The sequence below is a fragment of the Cavia porcellus genome, unplaced genomic scaffold, assembly GCF_034190915.1.
Source record: "Cavia porcellus strain 051 isolate PalLab524CR breed Dunkin Hartley unplaced genomic scaffold, mCavPor4.1 scaffold_22, whole genome shotgun sequence".
Lineage (NCBI taxonomy): Eukaryota > Metazoa > Chordata > Mammalia > Rodentia > Caviidae > Cavia > Cavia porcellus.
Genome location: NW_026947505.1, coordinates 6,077,990 through 6,091,086, shown reverse-complemented (window position 1 = coordinate 6,091,086; position 13,097 = coordinate 6,077,990).

Sequence of the window (13,097 nt, the reverse complement as noted above, 5' to 3'; positions counted from 1 at the left end):
GGGATGGGGCCAAGCAGCTCTGACTTAATTTTATTAGTAAAAAGACTGAGACAAGTGATTAGATCAACTTGTAACACCAGTGGCACAATTGCCTGATGGGACAGACACTCAGGTCCCACCGGTGGTTCAAGCTAGCGGGAACGTGTTGAGACACAGAATCACAACATATGATGACGTCAAAACCACTGTTGGCAAAGTTGAGCAAAAACAAAACAAAAATCCAGCGGGATGTGCTGATGCTCACCTGTAATCCCACCACTCGGGGAGGCTGAGGCAGGGGAATTGCAAGATCAAACCCAGCCCAGACAATTTAACAATTTAGCAAGACCTTGTCTCAAAGTAAGCGGTAAAGGGCTGAGAATGCAAGCTAGTGATAGGGCCTTGGCCTCCATCCCCAGTCCCAGAGGGGAGGAAAAAAGCAAGACAATAAAGATTGCAGCGGACACACAGGACTGGAAACAAAGGAATGTCCAGCCCATTAAGACTGAGAGAAAGGCCACTGCCTTCTCTCCCTCCGTGGCCTGCTCTGTGCTCTGCAAGCCACTGCTTTTCCTGCCTTATTTGGCCAGCGCTGCTCTGACGAGCACACTTCTTTTCCTACTTTGAATACCTTTTTAAAAAGTATCTAACCTCCCTAAAAAATGGTGAGCCAAAGATACAACCAGGTCATCCACAGAAAAATTTGAAGTGGTCACCAAACACTTGAAAAGATTTCCACTCATTGGTAACCATCAGACATGCTGGTCCAGTAAAAGGAACACACTGCCTGCGTCCCGTTATTCCACTCCAGAACCTTAAGGCCTTTAAAATAACGAGAACGTTGCAGCTCCCTTGATCCTTAGGATGCAAAGCTGAGAATGTCACCTTCGGTCAAATTCTTCAGAAACAGGGTTTCCCAGCCCCATTGAGCTCCCCAGTGGAGCAGCAGCATGGAAGGATGTTGGCCTGGTCAGATGTTCTGACTGAGCAAGAACTTCAAATGGAGTGGAGACTCAAATATACAAATATAAGGAAAGTGAAATTCTGTGTTTTACTGTGATTGTCAACAAACGGAAAAGTTTGAGGATACCAAGGGCTGTCAGGAAAGTGAGCAAAATCTCATGCCTTGTAGGTGACTACAGATAAGTACCACATTGGAGAGCTGGTTGTTAATATCTGGAAAATGAAAGATGTGCTCAACTCCTTCTTTGGTACTAGATAAACTCACCCATACGTGAGGAAACCTGCACAAAAACCTGCATTGCAGCACTGAATGTAACAGCAATAATTGAAAGCCGCATATAGGTCTAAATGTGCCTGAGCAGAAGAACAGACACACTGTGAAATATTGACGTGTATTTATCGAGCGCCTGCAACATACCCGTGCTGTTCTGAGTATGGGGACTGTAACAGTGAGCAAAATAAAAATATCCACCGTAACAGAGCTGACATGTGTGGAAGTGTGCAGACTTTTTTATTTTTCTCCATCTGAGATTGAATCCAGGACCGCTGTGCCACTAGCCACCTCCACAGCCCTTGTCACTTTTTATTTTGAGACAGAATCTCACTGTTGCTAAACTGTCATCCAACTTGCCACCCTCCTGCCTCCGCCTCCCATGTAGCATAGCTAAGATTACAGTCACGCACCATCATGCCTGGCTCAGACAACTGTTTTTAAGTAAAAGAAAGATGAGGTGGCAGAGACGGTGCTGTGTGATACGGAGAGAAATCCTGGAGAGAGGGAGGATGGGGGAGTCTGCCGGTGGCGAGGAGAAATCCCACTGCCAGAGGTGACGAGAAACCCCACAGCGAAGGTGACATCCGATCAAGGCCTAGAGTGGAGAGCTGGAGCCCACTGCACACCACTGCTCTTACCCCTTAATGGACACACTTCTCCAGTCACCACTGAACCTCTCTGCACACATTTCATCAGTTAAGGTAGTTTACTTAGGAAGCCCCATTTCACAGAAGAGGGAACTGAGTCACAGAGGGTCACTTATTCCACATCAGTAGATCGATTGTGTGTGCTGATTTAACCCCAAGCCAACAAGGCCAGCTCTCCTGGCCGCGGCGTGTGCTGCTGCCCCTTGTCTCTCAGGGTGTGCCCACTGGTGTCCTGCACCTGTCTAGACCAGGCTGCTGTGGTCACCCAGAACTCGGTTAGCCTTCTCTGGAAGCTGGGAGGCCTGAAATTGGTGTTCTGGAGGTGAACCACCACAGTGGAAACACCACAGTGACGTTGGGACCAACCGTTTAAAAAGCCCTTAGGCCCCTGAAACCTGTGGGGCTCCCTAGGCCACAGTTTGCCTTGTGAGATGCAGTTTTGTGCTATGTAAAGTGCAAATAGCTGGGCCTGGTGGCGCACTCCTGTCATCCCAGAACTCAGGGGGCTGAGGCAGGAGGAGCACTGCAAATTCAAGGCCAGCCTGGGCTACAAAGTGAGCTCAAGGCCAGCCTGAACTGCATAGTGAGACCCCATCTCAAAAAGACAAGAAAAAAAAAGTGAAAACAAATGAAGGAGTAGATGACGCAGCCCCTGAGAGGAGACCCTGACCCTCAACAAAGCTCATGGATCAAATGGCCACACTGCGGGGGAAAGACCTCTGTGGATACATAACAAAAATATAAAATGGGAAATTTTTAACATATATAATTTGTATTTAATAAAACGTTTTGGTTTTCCATGGTTAGATGTGTTGAAAATGAGGAAAACACACATTTTAAGTTTTTGTTTGTTTGATTACTGAGTAGTTCTCAATGAGTAGTTCAGGCCAGCCTTAAGTTCACTGTGTAGCCCAGACTGGCCTCAAATTTGCAGCAATCCTCTTGACTCAGTCTCTCAAATGCTAGGATTACAGCCATGTGCACCACCCCGGCCTATTTTAAGCATTTCTTGCAGCTCCTCTAAGGGCACACCCTCAGCTGTGCACTGTGGCCCTGCACTCCCCCGACTGTCCCATCATGCTTTGTCAGATGTTCACACACTGAAAAGCTTTTCATTCCCAGGGGTCCTCCATCAATACATTATAAGGTTAAAACGTTTGGGGTCTGTTAGCAGTAGAGACAGAGATAGTGCACTCAGGTGAAGAGGTTAGAGCCCTCATGCATGACCATCACTTTCCAAAACTCCACCTCTGAACACTTACATGCTGGGAACTGACCCTTCAATATGTGAGATTGTGGAGGACAGTTCATACCCAAACAATAACACCTTCCATAACCTGTCCAGCAGGGCAGCCACTCTCAGCTTTAGTAGTGGTGATGTTGGCCATAAGAGCACTGGTGATCCTGTTCCTGAACCAACGTTAGAGGGGAAGAAGGTAGCGAGTGCAGTTTTATTCTAAGTCATTTGTTCAGTACACACTGATGTGAAGGCCTGGAACTCCCAGCGATCCTCCTACCTCAGTCTCCTGAAGCTGGGATTCCAGGCAGCGCCGCCGCACCTGGCTATGATTTCTCGTTACAGCCCAAACGGAAGAGTATCATTATCCCTGTTCTGTGGAACCTGAAGGATGGGAGATTAAATTGCCCTTTTGACCCAGAGCTTGTAACTGTTGGAGCGGTGACTCAACTCTAGGCAGGCTGTTGTTGGAACTTTAGCTTTGAGTTTAAACTTGTGCAATCTTAGTGGTTTGTTTTAAATTCCTTTGTGCCTGAGGCCTGCGGGATTTCATCAAAGTTTAGCAGTGTTTCATCTAGGTGGTTTGGACTCCATGTTTCCTGCCTCTTTCCAGTCATGTTTCCGGTTTCCTGTTCAGATTTTGGAAAATGTCCCTAACTCCCATTCTGTAGCCTTCTGGGTAAATTTGCTCTTTTTAAAAATTCACTCTTGTGAACATTGGGGTGAGAAATTCTAGTTGACATTTGGCAGTATGGCTCAGCTCTAAAATGGTGCCCAGAGCCTCATGGGTAATTGGATTCTGGTGAGCTTCGGTGGCTTGCTCTGGGGATGGGGCCTGGTCTGAGGAGAGTGTCACTGAGGGGGAGGCCTAAAAGTCTCCGCCTCCCCTCTCTACTTCCTGGGTGCCATGAGGTGAGCAGCTTTGCCTCAACCGTGTCTCCTGGCCCTGCTGTTTCTTCTCTGGAGCTGGCCCACGGTGAACTGAAAACCGGGCCAAAACCACCTCTGGTCCTTACATCCAGGGGGCGGGGTGTTCGTCCTGGCAATGGGGAAGTGACTAAGACACACGGGCTCCCCCAAACATGCTTGTGCTCTTTTGTGTTTGCATATGTGTACATGCACTGGGGAATCAAGTCCAAGGCCTCACATATGCTCAGCAGGCACTCTTCCCCTGAACTACACCCCAACCCTTTTAGTCCTTATCTTAACGCTGGGTTCCACACCCATATAAATTACATTAAATGCATGGGGACCGTACCTGGTCAGTGGAATTCTGAGTGACTTTTAGGGTGTTTGGACTTTATCTTCCAAGTTCTTTTAATAAATATGACACTTTTATGATCAAGAATGTTATGAACATGTCACCAGGTGGTTCGGACACCACCATTTTGTGTTTTTCCACCTGGCTACATTTTCAGCATAGCCCCTTCTTGTTGCTACTGCCGTGGCCTCACCCTATTTCATCGCCTGAGTGTACTGCAGTTTACTTTGCCGGTATCTAATCATCCTCTGCTCCCCATTCCCATATTTAACTTGCAGGAAACAACGCCACAATAAATATCCTTGTAACTAAACGCCTGTATAGTTTTATTATTTCTTCAGGATATGTTTCTAGACATGAGATTGCTAGGCGTGCAGGTTTTTAGAACAAATTTGCATTTTGTGCACGTGTCACATTTCTCTGGAAAATTTGTACTGCTTCCCCCCACCCATAACAGTGTTTGTTGTTGTTTGTTTTTTGTTTTCTTGAGACAGGGTCTTATTGTATGGTTCAGGCTGGCCTTGACCTTACTAGGTAACCCATACTGACCTCCAGGTCACGGTGATCCGAGTGCTTCCCGAGTGCCAGGGTTACAAGAGTGCCCACCACCCCCAGTGCCCGTTATTTATGTATGCCTTTTTTTTTTTCTGGTGCTAAGAATTGAGCTCAGAGTCTTCACATTTAGTTACACCCCCAGACTCTTAAAAAATATTTTAACTTTTTAGGGGCCAGGAATTTAGCTCAGCGGCATAAGCACCTGCCTGGTGAGCTCAAGGTCGTAAGTTCGATCCCTGATACCAAAACAAATTTTTTTTTTCATTTTGAGACAGGATCTAGCTGAGTTGATCGGTTGCGCAGGTTGATCTCAAACTCGCAGTCCCCCTGCCTCGGCCTCTCAGAGGTTGGGGTTATGGGCGTGTATCTGCCTGCCCTGCTTGCCTTATTATTTTGCATGATTGTTTCCCCTAGTTTTAAATTTTTCTTGTGTTTGTTTATTGCAGGGTTTTGTCAGAGGGAGGAACTATACATACTTTGTGGTTCATGACACATGACCCTCCCATGTGGTGGCTAGTTTTTTGTATTTTCTGTCCTCTTCCTCTTGTTTTATCCTGTGCCTACCTGTAACCCTGGGTCCCGACGCTAAAGTGTGATGTCATTAATAGATATCCTTGAATACATATGTATTCTTTAAAGATGTACATTAGAAATAGAATTGTAATGTGTGCCGTTGTTTTGAATTTACTGACTTTTTTTGTGCTGGAGACTGACCCTAGGAAACTCTACTGGTGAGCTATATGCCTGACCCTTTTTACTTTTTATTTTGAGACAAGGTCTCAATAAGTCATTCAGTCAGGTGTTTTGTTTTGTTTTGTTTTGTTTTGTTTTTGTACTGGGAATCAAACTCTTGACCTCGTGCTTGCTAGGAAGGAACTGTGCCACGGAACTGCATCCTGGCCCTAGGTCTTGAACTTGTAATCGTCCTGCCTCAGCCACCCTAGCACTAGGATTATAGGCATTTACCACCTGGCCCAGTTTGTGCAAATGTTTTGAATTTTCATGAATCGTGCTGTGCTAAAGATTGTGCTGTGTTCTTTTCCTTTATCACCCAATGCTATGATTTTAAAATGAACTGATATTTTAAACATGGCACATGCCTGTGATCCCAACACTCAGGAGATAGAAGCAGGAGGATTACCTCAAGTTCAAGGCCAACCTGGACTACATGGAGAGAGATCCTGTCTCAAAAATTAAAAAAAAATACAAATTTATATTTTAGTATGTGTATCTGTAGTATTCCATGATATAAAACTGTATTTAATTTAATTTGTCCATATTAATGATGAACACAGTTTTCCACCAGTTCCTCTCTGTGATAGTGACAATGTGACTGTCCCTTCATACGGCCATGGGTACCTGTTATGGATTAAAAACTGGAGGCCAACTTAGTGCCAGCTGAATTAAATCAGCAGGGTGCTGAGTACAGATGCTTCACCTGAGGAAAGTTGCCAGCATAAATAGAGACATTCTCCTATGAGTTGCTGTTTGAGCCCTTGGTTCTCCTGGAGAAGCTCTGGTCCTCACATCAAGCACTGCTTGCTGGCTCTGGAGAGGAAGACATGTGCCGCTTGGTCTCCAAGATGAACTTGTCATGCTGGCTTCCTGGCATGTACCTGACCTGCTTGTCCTCAGAGGAGCTCGGGGCCTCCATGTCGCTGAGGATGGCTGTGGTGCTTTCAGGGTAGCCCTGGTCTTTGTTGTGAGTGGGACATTTCTGCTCCAGCAGAGAACCTTCAACCTACCAGCACAGCTCCTTCACCCCGCTGGCATAGACTTTGTAGCTTCCACTACTGACCTTGGGCCTTCCCAGTGCAGGTCCGTAAAAGTTACCGGCATGAGTCCTTCTTATGGGCTCTAGACCTCCAGCTGGATTCATGGGAAGCGTTGTCATGAGCTCTGAGTTTTCATCTGAACTCATGTGGGACATTGCTGTGGGATTCAGACCCTTGGCTAAATATTCTGTGTCTTTGGTGTTGTGGACAGATTTCCTGCACTTTCTTGTGTTAACTCTGGGTGACCATCATAAATAATATTATAAACTCTATGTCCTGATTTTAATTGTTCTCCTTACAACTCCTGACTACAACAGTACCTTTGTGTATTTTTATTTGAGTGTCTTTCTTTCTGAGGTGTAAAATACATGGATAGGATCGAATACATGGCATTGCCAAATAAACCATTTATAACAATATACTTTATTGATGAATTAAATAACAAAATGGAATACCTGTGGCAGTTTCAAAGTGGTGATACACCTAATGAAAAATATTCATATTTGTTCACCACAGTGTCAAAGATACTGGCACTATTTCTGTGGTTAAGTTGTTGTCTATCTAAAAGTTAAAGAAAATGCTTCAGTCCAGTAGCACAGCCCACTCTGCAGCTGGGAAGGCCTTTTCTCAGCATCATTTCCTTGGGTCATTCTAGAGTGGAGTGATGCACTCCTGTTTTCTGCTTTGGACTCAAACCCACTCATCAAGTGAACTCTTCTGAAATGCAGGAGTTAAGCTTTCTTTCCTCCATCACTTGGTCCAAGGTGGGAAGTGGGACATCACTGGGAGAGAAGTAGGTGACTTGGAGCTTGGGTCACTCACTGCGTAATTTACTCATGTCCTGAGGACACATGTCCTGTGTACACATCTCGCACTTTTGGGGGATTACTCCACATCCCTCTGAATGCATCGTTTGATGAATCAGAAAAGCTCGTGGTAGGGAGCTCTGGTAGCCACGTCAGGAGTCCAGTAGGGTCCATGATTCCTTAGGAGACTCCCAGAGCCTGCTTCGCAGATGGAAAGCGTCCTCTCGGCTATGGTTTAGATCTGAATGCCGCCCAGGCTTCCTGTATTTGAGAGGAGATGGAATCGCGGGGCTTACGGCCGACTTGCTGCTCGGTGAGGTGTGGCTGGGAGAGGGGGGGTCACTGGGGCTGTGAGCCGGCAGGGTGTGCGTGTCTCCCTTCCCACCTCCTCCTTGGACTCTGCTCCCACCACTGCCACCGTAACAAGAGCAGCTGCCCTCCACCCTGCCTCCCTTCCGTGCCACCAACCTCTGCTGGCTGGCTCTGCGCTAAATACACAAACCAAAATGAATGCTTCTTCCCATAAGGTGTGGGTGACAGGCACTGTGTCCCAGAGATGAGGAAAGTGACTAAGGTACTCCTGCCAGAAAAGGCATAGCATTCCACCCTGGAATCTCCACTGCCACTCTCCTATTAAAATTTATCAGTGACCCACAATATCCTGATTGTCAGTCAGCACACTATGCTGATAGTCTGAACTGCTGAGCACTTTCTCTTGCCCTGGGCTCCACGGAGCTGACCGGCCACCTTATGAAACCATCCCCCAGTTCAGGGACGGTGCTGTCTCCAAAATCCAAAGAGGCCCTCTAAGCCCTGTAGCATTTCTCCTTGACAGTGGTGCAAGGTGCATCAAACTGACGTCCTACAATCCTGGGCCATCACAGACTCGTGGAAGCAGCAGGGCTTCGAGTCCGAAGTCCTAACACAAAACAGCCCTCAACCAAGACTGATAATCTGGCAAAACTGTCTTTCGAAACTGATGAAGAAATAAGATGCTTCCATAACAAAGAACACTTGGAGAAATTCATGCATTCCAAAATGTTCTGAAGGATATTATTTCAATTTAAAATCTATAAATTTATTTCTTTTTAAAAAAATGCTTCCATTTATCTGAGCACAGTGGTGCACGTCTGTAATCCCAGCACTCAGGAGGCTGAGTCATGAGGGTTGTTGTGAGTTTGACACCAGCCCGGGCTACAATGTGAGCTCAAGGCCATCACGAACTGCACAGTGAGACCCTGTCTCAAAAACAAACAAAAACCAAAGTGGCTTCTAGTTATGAGATATGGCAGACACTAGAGATTTCTTCTCCACAGGAAGCATATGGGAGAAATTTATTTTATAGCAAAATCCCACATGACCAATTTGCAGTTTATAATTACTGTGGGTTTTTCTTGGCACTAGCACTGTGGTCCTGTTGTTATCACCAGCCTGTCCTCTCTGGCCTTCCCTTGTGCTTGTGGAGTTGGCTTTCCCTCTATCTGGGAGCTGAGGTTAGCATTCTGGACCCTTGGGGTGTGTGTGTGTGTGTGTGTGTGTGTGTGTGTGTGTGTGTTTCTTTTTCCTGAGTTGTTTTTGTTTCTATGTGATTTTTAGGTTTCCTTTTGGTTCTTTCTTGATTCCCAGAGCTCTTCCTTTTGTCCTAAGTAGTTTTCCAGGCGTCTGGATTGTAGGTTCCAGAGCGGCTGTGGTTTGCTGCTGGCCTCTCTTCCTCCATCTTGACCTCCTCACATCCTTTGCACCCCACTCTTAAGGTAACATGCTGTGAGAAAAGAAAAGTTGGAGCCTGTATACATTTGTGTCACAGATGCACACAAAAGGTTTCCAATGGTAAAAGAAGGTGTACACAAAAGTTTTCCAATGCATATATTAATACAGTCACGAGACCCAAGGTCAACAATGTACATGAACGTCCAGAAGAATCTGAAATCCAGTACTTGAAAATCTCATTAGGTATTCTCTCCAGATCTGCTTTTCTCTGGGCATCTGCCTGACTTTCTATCTCATTCAGAATAAGTTTCTTTGAAAACGGCCATTCCAATCTTTGAGTTGACATTTCCTGTTGAATATAGTAAGTAGACTGAGCCAGAAGCACCCCACCCAGTAGGGGCTAAGGATTGAATCTAGGGTCTTGGCATGGGCTAAGCATATGTTTTACTACAGAGCTATATCCCACCCCCTGAAGCTCTTCTTTCTAAGTTCTAATTCCCTATTAATAAGACCTCATCGGTTTAGTGTGGGCCAAGGAAGTAAGGCCAGTGGAGCAGAACCATGTGGTCACTCTGTAGTCATAAGACTCCAAATGACTAACCAGTTTTTAAAGTTCTTATGTAACTTGTACCTAGAAAGATTCCAGGTAGCTGATATATTTGAATGAAAATATTGGAATAAAGTATAAAGTGAATATTTATATAATCGTAATGTGGAGAAAAATTTTCCCAGCATTATACCAAAGATACCAATCATAAAGTTTTGATAGATTTGATTTGTGTAGTGGATACTGCAAAAGACAGTCTCCTCCAAGAAGAAGTCAGCTCTGGAACCAACAAGCCCACCCCCAATCCACAGAACTGGATTCTCAGTCAGTGTGGCGGTACCTGCCGGTAATTCTAGCAAAGTAAGAGGATTGCAAGCTCTGGCCCAGCCAGGGCCTCTTAGCAAGACCTTGTTTCAAAATTTATAATATGTTTTAAAAAGGACTAGGGGACCCAAGTGCGGTGACACTCAGCTGTAACCCCAGAACTTGGGGGGCTGAGGCAGGAGGATTGCCTGAACTACACCATAAGACTCTGTCTCAAAAAACAAAAGTGACAAGAACAACAAGCAGTGTAAATGTGTGTTCAGAGTGAGACTGATGGCAATGTGTCTTTTACTGAAATAAAAATATTTTAATTTAGTCATTCACCATATATTCTGATCAAACCTCATATATCTATATTTTCTGGCACAGGTTTTTATGCATATTAGAGAATAACTGTCAGTTTATATATAAGAATATGTATGCGCAAATAAACCTAAAATGTACATAGCACCTTATACTTTTATAAATTGTGAATCTTTAGGAAAAGCTCACATTGATCCATTAATACATTTTTCATTTCATAGTTTCTATAGTACACTGATAGATGTTACTATTATCGTAAGTGGTTGCACCTCCTGCAAGACGCTTATATCCGCCTGCCCACTGTAGGTCGCAGGGCCTCCTCCTGTCCCCACTCCATTAATGTTGGTCTTAGCAACTCAGCTCATTTTGGCTAATGGCCTAAGTGAAGCTGACTTCACCATTTCTCAAGAAAGCTGTTCTATGTCAAGCAAGGTCTCTGCCTCCAAGCTATCACCCCAGCCTGTTTTTGATACATTTGCTTAATAGAAATGGTTTACAGATTTTTTAAAAAAATCTGTAAATCATTGTGTGTTTTCGTCAACACTTTGCCCTCTGCAACAAGAGATTTATCTCTGATAGTAAAGGACACACATGTAGCAAGAGAAGAGGCGCTGTCAGCCGTGGCTGATGAGGAGCACCAAGAGCGATGGCCCGGTTCTGCGCTCCTGAGACCTGGAGGTTGTTTCTGCACCCTCACAGCAAGCGCCGCCCCACGCCCTGGCACGCTCGCTGTTGACAGTTCCGATGCAGTTATCAGTCGGGTAGATCGAGGTCAGGTGCTTGTCTTTAGGGTAGCTCGAAGGCATTCTTTAACTCAAGAGTTTTTACAAATATAGCAAACAGGATTAACTAGAATACCTGGAACTCAGTGGACATAAACCACGTGAATTCACCCAACAGTCATCTTTTTTTTTTGACACTTAGTAGCCCTGTAGAACCAACAGTCATCTTAAATGTAGTCAGAATGTTAAGGTCTTTGGGTTATTAAAAAAAAAAAAAAGACATCCTTCAGCAAGCTATTATCAATATTATTGTAATGTTATTATAAATATGTATCTGGTTTAAAAAGCGAGGTATAGAATCTGAAAGGGATTTAAAACGAATATGTATCTTCAGAATCAGGATCACACTGGGCGTGGTGGCACCCAGAGTTTGAGGCCAGCCTGGGCTCCACAATGAAGTCCAGGCCAACCTGAATACACAGTAAGACCCTGTCTCAAAAAAACAAAAACCAAAAACAGAATCAGGCTCATGTCAAGGAGGCGACAGGGGCAACGCTTCATCGTGATCCCTGGAGTACCTGCTCTCACAACATGGCTGTTTTCTCTCCATGTCTTTTTATTACAATTCCCTTCCACAGAGTCTGTTCCATACTTTGTCTCTGCCTCAGAACTTCTTCTGTATCTGTCACTCCTGATCCTTCAGGCGGTCAGCTTGCTAGGAAGTCTGGTGTGCTCCAGCCCCACACTCCCTTAGGACCTTTTCCAATGTCGGCCCCCATATTTGCCATTCCGTATCTGCCCCGTCCTTTAAATCTTCTGAGAGTCTGACTTTAACTCAACTACCATAGGCTGAATAGTGCTCTTCTGATTCTGTGTCTACCTAGAACTGCAGGATGTGACCTTGTCTAAAACAAGGGGGTTATAGGTGTAGTTAGGGCAAGGAGCTCAAGATGAGAGCATTCTGGGGTGCACCATCATCCGAGCATGAGGATGGAGGCAGAGACTGGAGGGCAGCCTCAAGCCAAGGAAAGCCAAAGGTGGCCAGCAGCCACCAAAACCTCAGTGACACATGTAGAGGAATTAATCCTCAGAATTTCTAACAGCTTAGTGTAGGACTTCCGGCCTCTAGATCCATGAAAGAATAAACCTCTATCATTTCAGTCATGTCATTTAAACGCCGATTTGTTATGGCATCCCAAATTGTATTAGGGTTCTCTGGAGAAACAGAGCCGGTAGGATATACATGTATGTAACATTTATTATAAGGAATTGGCTGTGCAGTCATGGAGGAAGAACATCATATAGCAGAAGTCCAGATCCATGGCATGGAGAACTGGAGCTTTAGAATGCAGTCCCAGGAAGTCTGCCAGAGAAGTCCCTCACACCTAGAGGAAGGTCAGCCTCTTTGTTCTAATTAGGCCTCACTGAATAGGTGAAGCCCATCTATGTGCTAAAGACTATCGCTTTATTCATCCCACTGATTCCACTGTTAATGTTTGTTTGTTTTTAAATCTGGGTCCCACTATGTAGTTCAAGCTGCCTTCAACTTGCTATGTAGCCCAGGCTGGTCTGGAACCCACAGACATTCTCCTGCTTCTGCTTACTGAGTGCTAGAATGCCAGGCATGAACCACCATACCTGGCTCATCAGTGTTAATTTTATTCAAAACACTAGCACAGAAACACACAGAATAATGTTTGACCAAATATCTGGGCACCTTTGGGGTAGTCAGGTGAATACACAGAAATAACAATCAGGAAGATTAATGCGCTCACCTCTGAGGGATACTAATAGTCACAGGCTTAGGTGAAGACTGGTCACCACTGGGTGAAGTGCTTAGAGCTAGCTGTGTCATCAGCAGGGGTGTGGGGAAGGGACATTGGCCATGGATGTGTGACGAACGTGTCCCAACAGCTGAATGCTTGGCATCAGTCCTTCACCCATGTCTTCCATCATGGGTAACAATGTCTCACCCGGTGTGAATATACTGAGCT